The following is a 14,924-nucleotide window of genomic DNA, read 5'->3' as shown; positions in this document are numbered from 1 at the left end:
AGATGGAACAATGAAGAAAGCACTCTGCTACCTAATGTAATTTTGATGTCCAGAAAACAAAATAAATACTCATAAATAACTTCTCCCTTTTTATCCTCTCCCCCCCTTTTAAGCACAAAAATGCATCACATAATGGAAACAAGCTCTTCCATTTCAAACCAGTTTCGGCACTTAAAAACTGAATGAATTTATTTGCTTTTCTACTTTGTACCAAATCACTATTGATATTAATATCTACATCAAAAGATGCATGCTACAGTCATTCAATTTGCATTCCTATTGCACCTGCTAGCATTTATTGCACACATGCTACTAAATTGTTGTCCTTGCTATTCAAAGTCCCTTGCTCTAGCTTTAAATGCACAACATCCAGTTAGCAACTACGTCTGCAGTAGAGCAACAAACACTTCAAAGCTTAGCCCTTAAACCACAGTGATAACACTAAGCGAGAAGTAAAAATCAGCAAAAACCAACAAGGAACAATACATATGCAATTACAGCAAAATGGATTATAGGAGTGAACATGTGCTTACCTTCCTGCACATACCTACAGAAACCCATGGGACTCATTGAACGCATACATAAAATAAGAGTTCTGGGGTCCATTCTATTCATGTTCAAGCCAATAGACTAAGTTTCTCTATCTCAGTGGGAGAATACTGAGCCCCAGAAAAATCCTTGCCTTAGCTATACAAACCTAAATCAAACCTATCAATAGCAACAAAAGCACTACATTCTGCTACTCTAAAGGCACAAAACTGGAAAACAAGCGTAAGGAAAGCAGAGATAGATTTTTTTATTTCAGATATTACACATGGTAAAATTCAGTGCTCTATCATGTAGAACAACCTCTGCTGAGGTCAGCGTAAGCTCTGGATCTATCCAAGATTTGAACTTGACCCATTAAGTACCTGATTTATACAAAAAAGAAACTATCTCAAATTGCTTGATAAAACACTGAGAAAAAAAGCGAGAAATGCTTTCTCAGTACATATGAAATAAGAAGAGCAGGCAGTGCTGCCACATTTCTTTTGAATCAATAATTTATTGTTCTAACACAAGCACAGAAACTGATCCTCAGATGTAAATCTTTTCCAGGCAAGTGGCAACCACTGGAGCTGGATCCAAATCTCAGAATCTTAGCAAATAATGTTGTAATGCAGAAGGCTTAACCTACTAAACTGTTTTTTCCTTTCCAGATGCAATTGCACGTTTGTCTGATTCTTGCATTACATGATAGGAGAAGCGTAAGTAAAGTTTGAAAATTTAATTTTAATTGCAAATAAGCTCACAGAGTACATTGTGAAGCCTCTGTTCCGCTCCCTTCCACCAGTCACTTCATACCACCCGTTATTCAGTCGAAATCCAGCTGCGCACAAGTCTCCAGCTTCCCAACACTTTATTACCTACAACCTCAACTATCCTGCTCTCAGCACTGCCATCTAGTAGAAAGAGACAGCGTACCACGGGCCGACTGTCACATCAGCTCGAAAGGCAGCAATATTCCGGCAGGGCATCACCAAGCTGTTGCTGCTGCTAATATTTTAACTGCAGCCAGTAGTTACAAGGTTAACCACCGACTGCACTTATTTGAAAGCGGCCTCCTCCCAAACTCCCCAGTTCTTCCCCGGCTTCACCAGCCTCATCCAGCTAGCGCTACTAAAGCGAACAAACCGGCGGGGAAAGGGGATTCACAGAAAAGCCCCCAACCTTGGGCACACCGCCCCCATCAGACGCCCCCGCCCCCAGGTAGCAGCAGCAGCGCGGGCGCTACGAGGCACCGGTGCCTCAGGGGAGGCAGACGGGGAAGCCGTTACCCTCCGCCCTCGGTCTTCCTGGCGGATTGAGGGGCAACTGCGTGGCCTTCCTCCCCCCCGCACCCCCCACGACGCCTGCCCTACCCCCCCCCCGCGGCCCCAACACGGCAGCAGCCTTACCTCCCCTCCGGGGCTGCCCGCAGCCTCGCCGCCGCCCGCCCCCACCTGCGCCGTCCCTCTCAGCCCGGCGCTCAGGTGCGCAGGGCGCACAAAGGCAGAGCCGCCCGCCGCAGCGGGGCCGCCGCGCCCCCCCCCCCTCCCCCGCCTTCTCCTCCTCCTTCTTCTTCCTCCTCCTCTTCTTTCACTCCCCGCCCAGCACCGGACCAGCCGCGGGGGGCGCGCGCGCCGGGCACCTCCCTCCGCCGAACCGTTAGGGCCGTTAGGACCGTTAGAACTTGCCGCGCGCGCCGCCCTCCTCCCCCCTCCCCCCCGCCCCAAGCGGGGCGGCCGGGGCCGCGCAGCGCCCTTCAACCACCTCAACTTCGCCGGCCCCCGGCGGCGGCGGCGGCCCGCCCGCTCCCCGCAGGCACGTACGCGCAGACACCCGCCGCCACCGCCGCTTCGAGGCGCGGACGGCTCCGCCGTGGGCTCGCCGCCTTCGCCAGACAGAGCAGCCGCGAGTCCCGTCCTCCCCCCCTCCCACCACACCTCCCTCCCCGTCGCTGCTGGAAGGGGGTAGGTGGTGAACGGGCGGGTGAGAGAAGCGTCGTTGCCTGTCCCCCCCCCACCGCGGGAAGGTCTGTGGGGCAGAAACGTCCCCGTCCGCCCACCCCCCGGTCTGTGTAGGTGCCCCCCCCCCCCTCCCCGGGAAGGGCTGCGAGGCTGGCGGCAGCAGCAACAACAGCTTCCCCCGGGAAAGCTGTTCTCCCTCCTCCCCCCTCGCTCGCCTTCTTTTCAGCTGGCTGGCTTGATTGACAGAAAGCCTTTCGGCGGCCGCCCACACGCGCTCGCCTTTTCCCTGAATCGCTGAGGGGAGATGGCGAAGGAGAAAACATGAATGAAACCGGCTGCGGGAGCGCCGGCCAGCAGAGCAGGGCAGGGCAGGGCACGGCCGGGGCGACACCGGCGCCAGCCCGCCGGGCAGCCGGCTGCCGCAGTGTGTCCCCGAGGAGGGGGGGGGGCGGCGGCCCTAGGGGGCTCACGCTGCCCTCCCCCCTGCTCTCTCCTCCCCCCACCGCCCTTCACAAGCACCCGCACAAGCTGCGGTGCAGCGCAGCGCTCGCGCGTGCGGTGAGGACGCGCACAAACGCGGCACGTTTGCTAGCGAGGAGCGCGGTGGGCAGCCCTGCAGCAGGGCACCTGCACCCGCGCCGGCTGCATGCCTGCTCTGCAGGCTGCTGGTTCAGAGGGAAGCCCACAGCCACAGAGTAGCTCCCTCCTGTCGTGTCCCCGCCCCTATCCCCTCTATTTCTGCAGCCTCTCCTTGCAGAGCCGGCTGAGGCAATTTTAAGACAGGACTACCCCTCCCCAGGTGTTTGTTCTTGCTGTTTGGCCAAAAAATCCTTGGTGCCATATCCAAGAGGTGACTAGATCACACGAGTACGCATAGGTTAGTGCAAATATTTAAAGTGAAGTTGTTGACTTTGCCTGAAGTGAATGAAAAGCATGCCTTTCTGTCAATTTAGGTTTGGGCAAAAAAACTCCTGGCAGAAGCTGGAAGGTGATGTCTTCTCAGACCGCAAACGCTTCTTCAGCATTGGCTTACTGCGGCCCTAGATGTAGGCAAACATGGCCGACTCCTCCTGTGTTACGAAGGTAATTTAATTGCTGAAGGTGACCCATTTTGTATTAATGGAAATCCAGCACCCAATACCTGACCTAGGATTTTTTGTCCAGAAGTAATAGGAATGAGAGAAGGATCTCAAAGATTCCTATATGTTCCCTTGGGTTCTGCTAGTGATTATTTGGTACAGTGGGATAACCAGGTAATCCTTTTGTTCCTCATGTCCGTTGTCCCTAAAAAGACTGTAGCTTGCAAAGTGCATGCTTCACAAAATCTGGCTGCAGACCAGAATTTTCCTAATGGATCAGTGTGAATATTGTTGGGTTTAATTTGTTACATTAGTTGTATTAACCTAATTTGCTGGAGAGTCAAAGGAGTAAATGTTCGGGTAATGGGCCAATTAAGTCAGTGAGGTTACCTCAGTATTCTTTCACCGAAGGTCGGTAATTCCTATAATCTACTTAATATTTTTAAAATTTTCTTAGTGACAATTTTATTAATTGGAATCCTTAATCGGAAAACCTAATAGTGTTTATCAAATTTTCTCCTACAGTTTAAATTGAACAGGGCATTTTTCACTTCTAAATATGCATGGAATATGTGGTTATATGCTATTAGATCCATTGCATGCTGCACCTGAGACATATCTGCATTTACTGTTACATAATCAATAAACGTGAATTTTCTTCCAAAGAATCTAAAATCAGATTCTTAGCTGTTTTAAATCAATATGCCTCCGCAAAGTTATTGCCTGCCAGGAAACTTATACCAGCTAAAAATTTAGCCTCTGAATTAAAAAGCTTTTTGAGATTCATATGATGATAAGTATCTTAATAACTTTATTTTTTTAATTTTGCATTCCTGAAACCTGAGTACACAATAAAACATTATCAGGTCCTTTGCTATAGAATAAAAAATGTACCGTTATAATGGGTCAATGCAATTCTTAATATATTTGTCTCTTTTTTATAAGGTTCTTATGTTCATGCTAATAGTTCAACATGACTCACCTACAGTACATATCACTGCCACAGCTGTTGTAAACCTTCCTCTGAGTCAGAGAATGACTTTATGACCCAGAATTCTGGCAGTGAGTACTATCCTAGTGATTTTCCCAATTAAGAGAGAACTGCTAGTTGGTATCAGTGCAGGGTGAGTCAGAGTTTGATGTAAGAGGCAAAACTGGACTCCTCAGTTACTACCGGACTAGCTCACTATGTCCTCCCCCTCCAAGACTCAGTGACATGAAAACCTGGAATGAGTCTGATGGGAACTCCTTTCAGGGTTCAGAAAGTCTGCTGTGGACCAGGGAATTAGCTCTGCCAAGTCTCAAGTGCTCTAACCTCTGTACTAGCGGTCTGCCAGTCATCACTGCGGGATGCACAGCGGCTTTGCAGGGAGATGGGGCCAGCAGCAGTGAATAGGAGAGAGGCAGTAGGACTTCTCTGCTTTACTCTGAGAAAACATTTTGCTTCTTGGGCTTACGTTATGCAGGACGTGTGATGTTTAAACCACGTATATTTCTGCCTGTGGTTCCTTGTATTTTATTGCTGTAAAACAGCAGCTCAAATCTGCCCCAACTGGTTGTGCATAGCAAAATTTGTGTCCCCTATAATCTGCCAACTGCTTGCTACAGAGAACGTGTTGGAATTTGTCAACAAGCTATCCTTTACTCAAAATCCTGTCAGAAGAAAAGGAGCCAATATTTAGGACTCAGTATAGGGTTAAACTAGGAGGGCAAGACAAGCTACAGTTTAGGCTGGCTCCAATCTAAGGTTCTGGCTCCAGCTTTTGTCATCTTTTTGGTCTAGGTTTAGCAGGGTTGAGGGACTAGATTTAGAGCTTGGCTTGAGTCTGTGGAGGCAGTGAGAAGGAATTGTTGCTGGGGATGCTTTGATCTTGCTGGACAAGGTAAAGGACCCTGGGTGAGGGTTAAGGGGAATAAATGACTTGTCTTTTATTTCTCTTATGGCCTTTCAACTGCTTGCATCAAAGAACATGTCAAGCTCTCACAACGTGCCTCTTTCAGTGAAATTCCTGCCAGTGGATGAGGGGTGTGGGTTGAGCCTGCTCTGAGTGACTCTGCTGCTGAGATTTTTTTTTTTTTTTAAGCCTCAGGTTAGTGAATGTAAATCAGCCTTCTGGAGGTAAACAGTCAGTGAAGGCTTTGGTTTTATGACAAGGTAGACTCACTGAGGTCAAACTGTTGCCTGGGGTTGGCACTGATAAGGTTGCTTCCTTTACCAGGGTTTTACCTGCAGCAAAACAATGACCTGCATTCGCTACCATGACTTAAAACCATCCTACCTCTCCTAAGCAGTGAGAACAAGTCTTGGATAATCACAGACATCCTTGTGAGTGATCTTTGTGGCTTTTCAGGTTCTGTTCTGAGAGAGGAGGAGCAGCAGCAGCTTTCTGCCTCAAAAACCCTCTCCAAATACCCAGGTGATCCTCTCAGAAGAAGGATGAGCTGGTCAGCTGCAGCTCTCACAAGCGTCTTGTTGTCACTCTCAGTTGTTCATTTTAAAAAGGGAAGCAAGGGCCAATTGACAACATAGTGTATATAACAACACGGTCCCCAGTGGACTTGTGCTGTCTTGGGGGAAAGCAGCAGCTCATAAAGGCCCAGAGCTGATGTGTTATTTCTCTCAAATGGCTCAGTTATTTCAAAATACCAAAGCCTGCTGCATTTATCTAGCTCTGATTTATGTGGACACTTTTTTTTTTTTTTTTTTTAACTTTGCAAGTGTAAGAAAAGGATTACTCCTATCTCCAGTGGGAAGAGTCCAGTAGAACTTGGCAGGCTAAAAGCCCCCAGCTTTCTACGTATCTTTTTCATCTCTAGCATTCTTGAGCCTATGTCTTCTCTTAAACAGAACAGATTTCATACAGAGGTGGTGGAATAAAAGTGTCAGAAAGCAAAGCAGAGACAGCACAGAGCTGATGAAATCCAGCATAGGCTGATAGGACAAACATTTCCAGCCCAGCGCTGTAGTTCTGCATCATGTATGTAAGGTCATTCAAAATAAGCATAGCTTAAGGCTTTTCCAAACAATATTAAGGCCAACTCACATTTAGCCTCAAAATCAGGTCATATCTCCCCATCTCTATCCTGCCCCAGTGTGAGGCAATGAGGAAGCGAAGGAATTGGACTGCCTAGGGAAGAGGATCCTCTTCTCTAACTCCTTCAGTTGCAAAAGTTTCTTTACACAAAAGGATATTCCAAAAATTCCTAAGTATTGCATGCAGAGTTATGTTTATGAAGATTTTGAGGTATGCCCCACTGGGTCTGTGGTTTTTTTTTTTTTTTTTTTTTTTACAAATTTACCTTTCATATAAAAAATACCTATAGATTCATGTCCATGGGACTAAGCAGGATGCATTCAAGGGTGTTAAGGGAGCAGCTTATGCCACTACAAGGCCACCCTCCTATCTTTGGAAGGTTGTAGTAATGGGGGCTCTAGTGACTGGAGAAAAGCAAATGTCATACCCATCTTCAAAAAGTGCAAGGAGGACTGTTCATGGAACTACATGCTGGTCAGTCCTACCTCAGTCCTTGGGAACATTATGAAGGAAATCCTCTTGGAAGCAGTTTCTAGGCACATGAAGGACAAGATGGTGGCTGGGAACAGCCAGCATGGGTTTAGCAAAGGCAAACTGTACCTGACCAACCTGATTGTCATATGATGGAAGGTTTAGTTCAGGGAATAAGTAGAAAGGCAATGTTGTTTGCCTTGACTTTAGCAAGTGTTTTAACTTAGTCTCCTGTAGCATCCTTATAGGCAAATTTAGGAGGTAATGATAGGTGAGTTACAAGGTGAGTGAAAAATTAGCTGAGCCACTGAGCCCAAAGGATAGCAGCCAACAATTCAAAATCAATCCAGTGACTGCTTATGAGAGGAGATTCTCTGGGGCTGTTGCTGTTTAACATCATTATCAATTACCTGAATGAGAGGATGGGCTATACCCTCAGTTCACAGATGAAGTCAAATTGGGGGGAGCAGTCAATATGCTAGAGAGTAGGCCTGCCATTCAGAGAGACCTCAACAAGCTGAGCATTAGACTGACAGAAACTTTGTGATGTTCAATGCAGACAAATGCAAAGTCTTATACTGTTATGCAAAGTTGTATTTTTTTTATTGATGAAATAATCCAATGTGACAGTACAGGTTGGGAACCATCTGGCCTGAGAGCACCTTTACAGGAAATGATGTGGTAATCCCAGCATATGACAAGTTGAACCTGAATTGGCAGTGTGCCTTTGCAGCAATGAAGGTCGATTGCATACCCAGTTGTATTAGCAAGAGCATCGGCAGCAGCTGAGGGCAGTGATTCCTCCCCTCTAGGAGGCACTGCATCTGGAGTTCTGAGTCTCCCAGTGCAAGGCAGACATTAGCAAACTGGAGACAGTCTACTGGAGGGTCACTAAAATGGTTAGGACCTGGAACATGCTGCTGCAAAAAGAGGTGGAGGGAGCAGGGTTTTCTTTTTTTATCCTGGAGAAGAGAAGGCAAAGAGAAGGTCTTAGTGCTGTCTTCAGTTACCTAAGAGTGAGTAATAAAGAAGATGGAATTAGATGCTTTTCAGAGGTACACAGCAAAAGGACAAGAAGCAATGGTCCTGAGCATGTAACAAGAGCTACTTTCTGACCAGATACAAAAAATTGTGGATACTCTTCCTTTCACAGTAAGAATTACTAAACCTGGCACAGGCTGCCCAGAGAGACTGTGGCATCTCCATCCTTGGAAATATTTAGAACTCAGCTGGACAAGACCCTAAGTAACCTGATCTGACTTCCAAGCTGACCTTGCTTTGAGTAAGGATTAGACCAGATGACCTCCAGAGGTCCCTTCCAACCTGAATTATTCTGTGGTTTTAGAGTGGATCTTTGTAGTGAGGCTTCGACAATTCCACTGTTTGTATCCTGATTTTCCAGGAGGGGAATGTAAGGTTAGGGACAGGAAATGCAAACAGCTGTTTGAAAGAGTGGGGTTTAAAAGTCAGGTAGTAGGCACTAAGGAGGGGCTAGAGGAGAAACTTTAGTGGCCAGAGGCTTTAAGAATGGTTTAAACAGTGGATTCTGGTTAGAGGAGGAAGGGGAAATATGTGAAACATGTATTGGAACTGAGTTGTATTGGTGTGGAAATATTTTGTTAAACAGGCAGAGAGGGTGTGGGGAGCTTTGTATGAAATGCTGGCTGCTTAGCTGGCCCCTTTGTTTTGTAGCACCCTCCATATCTTCCCCCTGTGACCACTTTTCTCATGTCTGTCTGTCTAGTGTAAGTGAAGATAGCTGTACTGAAGTGAATAGAGCCACACCACATTTGTTTTGGTTAAATATGAAATTTAAATTAAAGGGTTGTTTCAGTTCAGTAAACTTGGTAGGAGCATAAGGGAGAAATGCGACTTAAAATAACATTTGGGAAATATATATAGCAAAATGAACAAACAATATACAGTGAGTCATGTCCATCATGTTTTGCAATAAAAGAAAGAGGAGCTTCTCTTGCGAAAGTAATTGGGAATAGCTTTTGCATGTCTGTAGCTGGAGCTGTACCTACCCTCCCGGTGCAGTGTTTTGGCAATGCCTCTGTTTGCCCTGTAGTGTTGGTGTGTGCTGGCCCTAGGGGAAGATACTGCTTGGTATTCACAGCAGTCAGGCTGCCACTTACGGTAGTACAGAATCTGAACTAATTTCTGAATTCCTAGCATTCAGGAGCACTCTCAAAAACTAACCCTTTGTAACTTGGTTCATGACATTCTCTTGCGTCTTGGTGCCTGCTTCAGTGCTCTTGTCATATAACAAGCTGCAAGTGATGCATCTGCATTTAGGTAGTGCTCCCTGAAGCCAGTGGTGCTCTGTGTGAGTATGAGCACTTTCTGAGCAAGTCATTGCAGGACTGGATCAGAGACATTCGTGGATTAGGACAGACACCGCACAGATTAGCGAAGAGGTCTTCTAGTATAGTGAAGTTGGACTTCAGTGGTACTGCTTTTAAATATGATTTAAAATCTGGTTTGTCTGGCAAACAAAGACCAAGCATTGCCATTTGACACATGGCCAAAGGCTATACTGGGATATATCCTAGGGACATTACAAATGCCACTGTCTTAGGGGAATCTGCTACAATACAGCTATCCTCTTACCTGGCTGCTACGCAGACTCATTCTTATAAGCTGGTGGCACTGTTGCCCTGAGGCAAAACTAAGTGTGCTAAGGTGGAAAGCAGCAGAGCAGGGCAGCTTTGCTTTTATAGGCTTTGAAACCTGATGAAGCAGGATAGCTTTGGTCAGGCTAGGTGGTAGCAACCTGGCCATCTCTATTAAATATAAAACTCAACACACAGCAGAGAGAAGGGGCTCTGATGACACTATTTCAGCTTTGTTCTCATGGTAACCATTATGTCACCAGGATACCATGGTTACCATAATATTCCTTGTATTTCAAATGTTAAAAAAGGCAGAAGGAAAAAAAAAAACTTCTCCCAAAGTTGATAGAGATGTACTTATTTTGAATTAAGCAGTCATAAAGAAAAATCAACCAACAGTTGTTAATATTTCAGAGAAAAGCCATTTTTAAACTATGAAGAGCTGTTTTAATTAGTAATTGCTGTTTCTACTGCTATCCCTGTCAACATATGGTACATGTCCTGGGGTTTCTCCTCTCTCAGCTTGTCTCACCCGCAGCTATTTTGATAAATACATACTTCAGAAGACCAAAGTGGTCATACTCAAAACTTTGGAAGCTTAATTTCTGCATGAAGTAAAAGCCTCAATTTGCACCGAAGTTGGAAATAAAAAACCCCAAAGTTCACAATTGGAACTGTGAGGTTATCTCACTTCACATATTCAAAAAATGCAAAAGAAGTCTTGGCTTGGATGCTTTCAAGATGCTGAAGCATATGGCTCAAAGGAAATCAGAATGGCAGCTTGTTATTCCTTGTTTGAGGACAAAAAGTACATTGATTGCAGTACGCTTTCAAGGGGCCATGCCTGCAGACCTCTATGACTACAGCTTGAAAGATGCCTTTGCTGAAGGAGAGGACGTATTCTCTGATACTAGGAGAATGCAGAATTTTGAAAAGGAACTGATAATGACAAGCAGAAGAGTTTTTGTTCCTGATCTTATCCTACATAAACTGTCAAAGATAGAACAGGTAATGCATACATCTTCAAAAGGAGCTGGTGTTCTTGGGAGCTTCAGGGTTGGTAATTGCTCAATTTAAGACTGCTTAAAGGAATAGGTGGACATTCTGCACATTGTTAGTATCAGGTGCTATAAGATGTTTTAAGACACAATCCCTAAACTCAGTATGTTTAAAATGACAAATTCACTTTTGGACTCTTAGCCACTGAGTTCAGGAGTGCTCAATTGGTACAGGACTGATTTTGAAACAGTAGAAAAAGGGTTAACAAAATGTTAGGGTTTAAGATTTGATGGAGTAGTTCTAAAATCAAACATCCTTTTGTTAGTTTCTGTAATTACTTGACCTTATCACCTCTGTTATTCTTTTCCTTGCTATTTGTTATCACTGATTGACATGTATTCTTTTAAATTGGATAGTAAATTCCAAAGGCCAGGCTTGTAGTTTTCTTTGTGCTTGCAGTGCATGAACTCAACAGGGCCCAATGCAAACAAAGCAGGTGAGACTCTTTAAAACCATGAAGCTACACATGCTGGCTTTTAGATGCTAAAAGACATCTTTTTTGCAAATAGGAATGCAATCCATTGGCAAGTACAGTATATTAAAGGTTATTGTATTAGCCAACAAGCAAAGGACAAAATTTTTTGGCTGCTATTGAAACCGTACCCCAAAGAAGTTAATAAGATGTACAGTTGACTCCAAAATGTTGCCCTTTAATATGTGTCAAGCTTCTCAATGTATTAGAGTATCCCAGATATCCTTAGATTCACCTAACCTCCATAGGAGCCCTTCTGTCCACATTTAGCTTTCAAAATGTTGACTTTGCATGCTTTTAGTGTGCTTGCTGTTGCATATTTTACATACAAATAGTCAAACACAAAAGTTATGGCAAAAACAACAACAATCAACAGACAGATCTCCCTGTACATACAAATCCATAGTCTAGCTTCAGCTCCTACGATTTCAGGGGAATAAGAAGGAGGGCCAGAAACACGAATTTGAATGGAAAGGTTGTCACTGTAAAGCATCTTGCCTCTTGATTGTAAAAATGCCAGCAAACACTTGGAGGTGTTTCTAACAAATTTTCTCTCTCTAAATTAAGCAATCAGCTGCCCTTTCTTAATGTTCACTGTACCCTAGCTGATTTTGTACATCTGTTGTAGTCTTGCAAATATTAGTAAACACGGATTTCACAGCAAGCATTGCTGCTAGGCAGAATCAATAGACACTTCAGATAGCTGAGGTCTATATTTCTGGGTATGTCTAAAGATATTTACCTGTTTGTCATGTCCATTCAGGAGGATTACTACTTCAGACTGAAGAAAATTAATGTCAGAAATCATTCTTGGGAACAGAAATGCAACCTGCCGTAATAAGAGGCAGCATACACGTTTGGTCCAAGAGTCCTGTAGAATGATGTTTCCTAGAAAGTATCTTCTGACTTGGAGTAGTCCTGCTAAGGTCAGAAATGTTTGAAAAATATGGAATTTCAGACAGCTCATTCAGAAAAGAACCAATTCGGTGATACTTACTAAGCTTTCCATGTGGCTGGGATAAATAAATAGCCTTTTCTACTGTAGTTCATTCATTGCCAGTACACAGCAGCAACTGTGGCTGTACACAGAGATGTATATGAATAGTAGTGGTCTCAAGGGATCATTGTATGGCAAGAGAAAATGCTAAACCAGAGGGGTCAAACTGATAAGGGCATTACGGTCAATACATTGGGCAGAGTTAATTTCTATATCGTATTTCTAAGAGATCACAACCATAGAACATAATTCTTTTGGTTTTAATAGTATCTTAATGCCTTCCAAATGTCTCTAGTATATTGGAAGAAGATGAGATTTGGCTCTGGCTTAATTAGATTTCAGAGAATATAATCAATTAATAATTTAACCTATGTATCATGGCAGGGTGACATGAGATGACATATACACATAGCCCTTTCTTTGCTGAAAATAACTTGAGTAAGAAATTAAGGACCTGCATGTTGTGCATAGATGAAGTTGGCATATGCTCTGCAAGACTGCTTTGTCTGGCACCTGAGGCTGTTTTCAAGCTTTTTCTTTGAATTTTTCTAGTTGGTATTCATTCCCAGTCTCGTTGTCAGTTAGCATTACTGAACTGCCAGCAGCAGCCGTGCCCTGTCTTTCCGCCTCTTGTGACAAAGCCTGGTTTATCAGGCAATGCTCAAAAGTTATTCTGAATTCTGACTTACAGGAGCTTTTTGAAAATATTAATAATAAAAGAATGACAATAAAGAAAAACTGAATTTCAATAGGCTATGCCAGGCAAAAGTTTTCTAATGCTACTTTGGCATTTCTATCACATTGATACTCCTTTTGCAGTAGATGGAACTAATTGTTCCATCCAACTAAATGATTATTTTTTTGGTATGCTACTTACAGAATAGGTGCAGGAACCCACAGGTAATGTCAACAATCTTCTTAATACATATACATAACTTTACTTCTCAGTCTGTTTTTGTCATTACCCAAACTCTTTCTGCACAAACAACCAAAATTTAGTATGACATACTTCTGGTTGGAAAAAAATATATGGAATATAAATACACAAAATTCAAGAATACTTGAATTGAGCCTTTGCTCAAACTAACAATTTGAAAGTAAATGTTCTGGAAAACATTACTGCTTTTGCTTAACCGTGCTATATGCCATGTAATTCAGTACCTCTCCATGTGCAAAATATGATAACTGTTAAAGTTTATATACTGCAAGAAACACAGGAATTTTATTTACTGTAATAAACATTAAACATTTGAGAAAGTAGTAAACAATGTCTATTAATTAGTGTTTAGGTAACACACATCAGTTGGCATGCATGATACACATGGTAGGAGTCACTTGACATGGGATCTATATGGCACTCAAGCATAGAATTCAGAAGCAAGAGAAGCTGAAAGGTCATCCAAGCCTTAACATGGAGGGTGAGCTTTTTCTTAAGAAAACAAAAGTGACTTACCTGGGGCCAGCTATCACATCACCAAGGAGCATCGGTATCCTTACTCTGTTTCTATATCTTATTTTTCAAAATGGAGCAGGGAATGAACTGCCACAGGCCTTCAAAGGAGGGGGTAAAAAGTAAAGAGATGATACTATTAAAGAAAGAAGATGCAGTTACTCCAAACTATACAGCCCTGGGAGTTACTGGTCTTCATGTTTCACGATACAAGCTCGTGACCAGGTAGAGTCAGGTGGAGAGTTTTTTAAATGTGACCAAAGCTAAGGCACTGAAGTGGGGAGGAAGCTGGTCTTATTTTCTTTCATGTCATCTTTTGAAGCATCCTTTGTAGGCCAGATACAGAGGCAGCATTCAGAGCTAACTGGACTGTTGCTCTGTTCCTGAACAGTAATAGTTATACTTCATGTTTCTACCTATTTTTTTAATATAAAATGATGTCATCAAAACAAAGCACTAAATAAGCTTGAGAGCGGTTAATAGTGGTCATTAGGGCCTACTGTAATGCCCTACTCTGTAGGGAAATGGAGCCTGGTTAATTGAAAGTGGGCTGTTGGAAACCATTTTGGTTTTACCCAACTTGTTAATGCCCACCTGATAGCTTGGTACTGTAGGAGAAAAGAGAGAGATTCAGTCCAGCGCTGTACCTATTAGCTATTAATTGTGGTGACAGTTTCACTCTGACTGGATTTGTCAGAAGGACAAGCTGTAGGTCTGTCAGATTCTCGGGAGATCTAGCTTGAGTTTACTGTAGTGCCAGCAACTTCCCATGGAGACTTAGACAAATAGCAAAGGATATTCAATGATTCTGGGCAAGGGTATTCCTCGGCGTGCCCTCAGGCTTTACCAGAGAGGGCCCCAGACAGGTGACTTGGCTGGAAACCCTTCCATCGTTCTTACAACTTGGCTGCCTGTGTTTTTTTTCCAACAGAAATCAGGCTGTCAGGTGAAGAAGACAGGAGAAGAGTAGCACCTGCCCAGGAAACAACTCAGCCTGGAGCTGGGGTCTTGTCAAAGTTTGCCTCTGGAGCATGGAGAGAGGAAATCATTCTGGATACTGAAATTTAGAAATTTCTTAACCTCTTAGTATCTCACTCCTCTACCTCTGGAATAACGATGAAGTTTTACCTCAGAAAAGTGTTGCATTCGAATTAGCTGTAGGCGTGGTAGGAATCTCTGTGTGGAGGTTGCCCTACAGGAACCACCCATGAGAGAGGCACCTCCACAAGACTTAGTGCTTGCAGTATGGCGGAGTTC

At 43.9% G+C, this 14,924-nt stretch overlaps 1 protein-coding gene across 19 annotated transcripts in view; it reads right to left on the bottom strand.

Moving 5' to 3' along the window:
* The window catches only part of PTPN5 (protein tyrosine phosphatase non-receptor type 5), a 90,418-nt gene extending 87,950 nt beyond the window's left edge, over positions 1–2,468 (bottom strand). For 12 of the 19 annotated variants that reach the window (XM_068944867.1, XM_068944872.1, XM_068944866.1 and 9 more), the window contains exon 1: positions 1,938–2,071. The gene's annotated coding sequence lies outside the window, so the exon portion shown is untranslated. Of the gene's footprint in view, positions 1–1,937; positions 2,073–2,292 lie in introns of those variants that run through there. The other 7 variants (XM_068944863.1, XM_068944870.1, XM_068944873.1 and 4 more) reach the window with 6 other exon arrangements.
* Between the last annotated feature and the right edge of the window lie 12,456 nt (positions 2,469–14,924).

Source organism: Struthio camelus, chromosome 5, assembly GCF_040807025.1.
Source record: "Struthio camelus isolate bStrCam1 chromosome 5, bStrCam1.hap1, whole genome shotgun sequence".
Classification (NCBI taxonomy): Eukaryota; Metazoa; Chordata; class Aves; order Struthioniformes; family Struthionidae; genus Struthio; species Struthio camelus.
This window is presented reverse-complemented; position numbering and strand designations above follow the sequence as displayed.